The sequence below is a fragment of the Biomphalaria glabrata genome, chromosome 11, assembly GCF_947242115.1.
Source record: "Biomphalaria glabrata chromosome 11, xgBioGlab47.1, whole genome shotgun sequence".
In the NCBI taxonomy this organism is placed as follows: domain Eukaryota; kingdom Metazoa; phylum Mollusca; class Gastropoda; family Planorbidae; genus Biomphalaria; species Biomphalaria glabrata.
In genome coordinates, this window is record NC_074721.1 from 31417840 (window position 1) to 31424858 (window position 7019).

At 33.2% G+C, this 7019-nt stretch overlaps 1 long non-coding RNA gene across 1 annotated transcript; it reads right to left on the reverse strand.

Moving 5' to 3' along the window:
• Positions 1 to 1238: 1238 nt before the first annotated feature.
• On the reverse strand, positions 1239 to 3336 carry LOC129921822 (uncharacterized). The gene is made up of 2 exons (XR_008773799.1): positions 2778 to 3336; positions 1239 to 1391 (listed from the first exon to the last, which is right to left on the reverse strand). It is a non-coding gene; the product is annotated as an uncharacterized LOC129921822 (long non-coding RNA).
• Between the last annotated feature and the right edge of the window lie 3683 nt (positions 3337 to 7019).

The window sequence follows — 7019 nt, forward strand, 5'->3', positions numbered from 1 at the left end:
TTTGAATCTAGAGTCACAACCCCGTACAACACTAGGCAAATAGCTTTAACTTAAACCTTAACTTAGACTTAAAAGTAGTCTGATTTAGATCTACTAGTAAAAAAAGTACTAGATCTAAATTTCTAAAAACTAATCTATAAGGCAAAAATTAGACCTAGATCTACCAATTCTATAATATTATTAATATACGAAATATGGATTTTATTACACTCTTATTTAAATATATTCATACCGTATATTCGGGCCTATATACTTACATAGTTCTATAAATATATATCTAAAAATTTAAGAGTTTTCATTTATCTCACGCTTGACTCATTTGTTGATTGGAATAGAATCATTAGATTATTAGATAGTTAAGTTAGCAAGTTAATCTGTAACTGTAGGTAACAAAGTTTTAAATTGTGTTTAGACTATAAATGAAAGAGATTATCCTACTGGAGAAGGAGTTGTCATTTTTTTCTTTTCTCTGGGAAGTCAGGGAAGTGGAAAATAAATTATAGTATCAATATAATGTTAAGTAATGCATATAGGCTACTGTTGATGTAATTATGCAACTCATTTTATTAAATTTTAGTAACCCAATTATTGCCAGTTAATCACTGAATATATATATATTTTTTTAATTGTTATTAAAAAATGCAGAGCTATTCATAATTTAAAGTGTTTAATAAATAAGGCTGGCAGTCGAGTCAAAAGATTAATGAGAAATGCAGTATTTTCCATGGCTACGCAGCCCCAGCTGCAAACTAGATATTTTGCCGCGTCCAGCGAAGACATAACCATATTCAGCTGGTGGTCAATTTAAATGTTCTTTACGACGTCTACGTCTTCCCTCATCAGTGGATTTTCTTTTGGCCTCTAATATGTATTCCACGTTGCAATTTCTAATAAATAGCATCATTCGAAGAATGAGATCCAACTTATTTTTAAAAAATGTAACCCCTTTACAGATCAAGTCATCATTGCAATGGACATTCAGATCTGCATTAACATAAAAATGATCAAAATTTGAATAGGTTTCGAAACGCAGAAAGTTGTGTGGTTTGCATTCCGAACTGTCTTCTCTGTGGTCTCAGGTTCAAACATTGACCACTGCCATTAACTAACATCCTGCTGGAGTTTTGGGCTATGACTTAATAATATTAAATCCTGATTCGAAACTTTGTCTAAACCTAGCAAGTGAAAAGGAACATACTAAAATAATGTTGTGTGTATAATGAAGAACTCTATTAAAATGTGATTTTGTATTTACATTTATTGGTATTTATTATATAAAATAAAATTGTAGAATGTTTCTGTGATTTGTTTCACAGGGAATATTGTATTTCCAAAATGATGAAAGATCCATCTAGTAAACTTGTCTGTATGCCACATGTCATATATGTTTCCTGTAAAATAGATTTTAAAAAATTTATTTATTAACATTTATACTTAATTATGTATACATATATAGAACTAGTGGTTATATATATATATATATATATATTATATATTATATGTTATACTGATTATCTGATCTAACATCAACATCTAACTCTTATTGTTCTTAATAATAATAAATTACTCTACTCTAGGTCTAGGCAATCTAATATATATAAGACCAGGGCCGGTCTTAAGCCACTGCAACCTATGCGGTCGCAGTGGGCCCTGCACTTTCATAGGCTTCGTGCTAATTCTAGGTGTAATAGTTAAATTGCAATATATATATATATAATATATATATATCGGTATATATAAAACCTGGAAATCTCATAAAAATCTCCTGAAAAATAGACAAAATTGTGGGTGTCATTCATTCCGAAAACGCTAATCCTATGCGCGATAAACGAAATAAGACATTGTCAGCTTTCATGTACTAAAATGTAATAATCAGGCAAATTTTCACTTTAATCAGAAGTTTCCATACTTTATTTACTTTAATAGATTGACTGGCATTTTAATATGCCATAGGTTGCAAAGTTCGTAAAGTAAAGTTAATTTGATCGTAATCTTGTACTTAGTAAAGATTTAATAAAATTCAAAGTCGAATTTTTTTAAAATACGAGATCTTAATTTTCACTTATTATCCTTATTCCCACCCAGACTAGGCCCCGCGCAATCAGTTTCACATAGGGCCCCGCAATCGTTAGGACCGGCCCTGTTTAAGTTTAAGACTTAAAGAAATGTCACATGTGTTTAATAAAAATCTGTATTTTATATTACCAATATAAATGATGACTTATTATTTTTTTAGATCTAAAGTTTAGCCTTATTAATAAGTATAGTAAGGGCTAGTAAAGAGTATAAATATATTCTATATAGATTTAGCTTAGGCTTTAGGTTTAGTCCTTGACTATTATAATATTATATTTATATCTATGAATAATCTTTATGCTATTGCTAGGACACTACTCACTAGGTCTTACTATTAGTATTACAAACTATTACCAAAAAATGTTGGCGACTGGGCTTAGACTTAACATAGAGGCTAGTCTAGATTACTCTAGACTGAGTCTAGATCTACTTAATTAGTCTTAATTAGTTAAATCTACTAGTTTATAAACTATTACTAGTACTACTAGTAGTATTACTACAATTAGTACAATAATACAAGTCAAGTATTTATAAACTCTAGATCTAGTGAGTGACTAGTAAAAGTGTTAGAAGGCCTAGCTAGAATTAGAGTATTTAGAGATATAGAAAATAATATAGATAGATCTAACCATTTAGTTTTGTTATAACTATTAGACTTAGTATAGTCTAAGTCTAAGTAAAAAAAAGTAAGTATAGTATACCTAGACCTAGTCCTAGATGATCTACTAGTACTTGATGATACTAGAGACTACTACTAGAGTAGACTAGGTCTAGAGTCTAGATCTGAGCTCTGAGTAGTAGATCTACTAATGATCTAGTGACAATCTAGTGACTAGTGTCTAGTCCTATTATTATAATCTATCTATAATTATATTAATTCAATAGTCTGCTCTCTGCTCTAGAATATATTTTGAAAAAGTAGAAGAGTTCTCTTCATGGCATTTTGGTGCATCCCATGATAAGTATCATTTAAAATTGTTGGACAGCTAGATTTAGATAAGTTTATCATCTGAATCGCTATCAATAACGTATCCAGCCATGTCTATTTTTATTTACATTTTCTCAGTCCATTACAATACGTCACTTCCGGTTTCGGCCATTGAAGCTGATTTTCAAATCTCGTTATTTTTTACACTTTCAAATTACTTTTTCTAATATAAATACGCTTTTCTAAAATCTCAAATTTTTAGGAACTAACTTTGATGCTATCTACTATCTAAATCAATCGCTATCTCAATTTCGAAAAAAACCTCTTCAGTTGGTCTTTAATGTTCCCATCTACATTGTACAGTACGGCCTTATTTGGACAATATTGGACATAGTCATCATGTAATAGGATCGGATTTTACAAGTGAGTCTCGTTGTAGTATTTACAATAAACCAAACTGAAAATTTGGCCAATTTATACTCTATAATCTTGTTTTAAAAATAGTTTCTCTTTATTAATGAATATATTTGTTTCAAAATGAAATGTACTATTTTAGAGAACCATAAGCATAGATTATATATAAAGTCTATGACCATAAGTAATCATAAACCCATGATTTTATTTTAGGAATTTCTACTTTATATATTTTTGGCTACATCCCTTACTAAGAAAACAATGCACTTTTGATTTCAGTAACAGTAGCATCACTTTAATCAAAGTATGCAATTTGATGGAGATCATGCCGGATACTGACTAGCTACAAAGCTTACATCCGGTCATTTTCCCTTCAGTCCAAACAACTTTAGTTTGGATAATACACTTTGGAGTGGGTGGGATGTGGCTTCTTCCAATGTGAAACAAAAAGTCGTCAGTGAACGGATGGACCTGAATCTCTTCTACACCTTGACTTGGTCACGTGACTGTGACGTGACACACATGCTCATGACGTCCTGCTCAAAGTTTGCAGACACACGAGACTGCTCAACAAAATCTTCATTCAACATCCAAATCTTCATTGTATGAGCTCTAGGAAGTTCATTGATAGCTAATAGTTCATTGGTAAGAACTTTGTATGGCATTTTATAAAGGTCATTTGTAAAAGTTTTGTGTGACATTATATACAGGTCATTTGTAAGCATTTTGTATGACATTACAATACATACATGTTTTTTGTAAGCATTTTGTATGACTTACAATACATACAGGTTGTTTGTAAACATTTTGTATGACATATACAGGTCATATATAGGCGTTTTGTATGACATTATCAACAGGTCATTTGTAATTTGTATTTAGGTCATGTATAAGCATTTGTATGACATTATGTAAAGGTCATTTTTAAGCGTTTTGTTTGAAATTATAAATAGGTCATTATATATATATATATATATATATATATATATATATATATATATATATATATATATATATATATATATATATATATATATATATATATATATATATATATATATATATATATATATATATATATATGTGTGTGTGTGTGTGTGTGTGTGTGTGTGTGTGTGTACATAATTAATCTTTATTACATTCTGACCCTTTCGGAAGACGTTTATTGTTTATAGTAGACTCCCCGCCCTTGCTAGCAAGGGGTCTGGGGGAGTTCGCAGCCCCGCCGCCGAGCACTATTTTAGGTATTGAAAGCCAACAAAATGCATATTCTGAGGTATCTACAGTGCATTATCTTGCTATTAAAAAGTTTTATTTCAAAAACCTAATGTGCTATTCTTACTGACTTAGACCCTCTCGCGCCGTTCGGCGCATTTTCCGGCAAGCTGTTTCCGCAACTCTTATTTTGCGTAATTCATTTTGTCGGAGAACATGTCCCGCAAAACCTCAGGCGACGCTCTGTCACAACCTTACTAAGGATTCGACTCCCAGTTCGGAATATGATTTCTTTGATTTAGACCCGATCTCTATGACTGACTCCTAAAATCTGTCTTAGCCATCTTTGTTGAGCCACATTTAATGTTTTTCAATTTCTGCAGAAGACTATTCACACTTTATTAATGGAGCCCAAGCCACTGGTAGAAATTTGTAACCTTTCTTGACTACGCTCTTGGAATTACATGCCTGTATTTCGCTTTAGATTTTATATCGAAAAGGAAAGTTATTTCGTCAAATCATCTGTTGAGGGGTTTTAAACTAAAAAATCTCTGGAGTTTTTTTATTGTTTTTTTAAAATTCAAAACCCCATTTAGCTACGATCATAGAATTTGGTGACTGTAGTTTTCTTTAAAATAATATTGAAGAGAGAGAGTATTTCAACTCTAAACGCTCTGTAGGGGAATTTTGATCTCAAAACCATCTGGAGGGGTTTTAAACTTTAAAGAAAAAGCCTTCTGGAGGAGGGGGATTTAAACTTAAAACCCTTTTGGCTACGCTCATAGATTTTATAGTGTGTAATTTGCTTTTTTTTTATATTGAAGAGGTACTTTTTAGCTTCAAACCCCAACTGGAAAGGGGGGGGGGGGGTTAAACTCAAAACTCCTTTAGCTACGCTCATAGAATTTTGAGTGTGTAGTTTGCTTTTTTTATATTGAAGAGGGGGTTTATCGTAAATTTTGGAGGGGGTTTTAAAATCAAAATCTTCCTTAACTGTGCTGTTGGAATTTGGGGATTGTTGTTTGCATTTTTTTTTGTTTTGTTTTATAGAAGAGGGGGATTTAACTGCAAAAACCTCTGGTAGGGGGTTTAAAATTCACCCCCCCCCCTGTAGGGGGTTTTAAACTCAAAGCCCCCTGGTAGAGGGATTTGTATCTCAAAACCCCCTGATAGGGATTTTTTAAATCTCAAAACCCCCTGGTAGGGGGATTTAAACTCAAACCCCCCTGTTAGAGGGTTTTTAACTCAAAACCCCCTCGGCTGTGCTGTGGTAAGTGATGATTTAGTATTAAAATATCACCTAAAATAAACAAAATGAAAGCAAAAAATCAGTCACTTAATTCCCCCCCCCCCGCCCCCTGAGGGGGGGGGTTCATTTGGGGGGGGTTGAACCCCAAGAACCCCCCCCCCAGCTACGCCCATGGATCATTTGTAAGAATCCTATTGGACATTTAGGAAATTAGCAGGCAGCAGATGGTTCCTGAAAAAGACAGTTGGAGAACTCTCACGAAGGCCGCGGGACACACATTTGAGGCCACCAAAAAAAAAGAAAAAAAAACAGGCGCAAAAGACCTAAAGAAAATCTAAAACAAAGACCTAAGGTGGACAAATTCTTTGTCTGCATGAGTTCTGGGAAAATATGTAGGTCGCAAGTGGGTTTACGTGGCCATGTGAAACACTGAGCTCATTCTTAAACATTGGGCTTGAAGACATTGCCATTCCTTGATTCATTCATTTGACATTATATATAGGTCATATGTGTAAGTATCTTTTTTTGTTATTAGAATTTATACGTTTATCCATCTCATTTAGAGAAAGCAGATTTGGACGAAACATCACCTACATTTTCAAACATGGCGGAGAATCTAAATATAGCACGCTTTTTGTGGTGTATCCGGTGTACAAAATAAAGGCAGTGTCGATAAGCTTTGTGTTTTGTTTTTAGAAAGTTCTATCATCACAGAGTGCACATGTTTAGCAGTGCAGAATCAAAGTTTTGAAACTCTTCTGTTTGTGAGTTTTATTAAGTTGGCAATATTGAAGATCAAGTGAAAGTCCTTGACATTGTTGAGTTTATCGTGAGCATCTGAGGTAGCCCTGAAATATGCTGAAAATCTAGTTGATATTAACCGTGAGCCCTAAATGGGGCTGGAGATATCTTTGGTCATAACTCCCATCCAAATGATAGTGAAGAAAAGATGCACTATGTCATACAATACTCATTTAGAACTTTCACCATTTCGCTTTGTTTAAAATAAAACTTCGCGAATAAAATGTTTTCCCTGTTCCGCGGTGGCTGAGTAGTAAAGCGCTTGGCTTCCGAACCTTGGCGTCCTGGATTCGAATCTCGGTGAAGAATGGGATTTTGAATTTCGGGGTTTTTAGG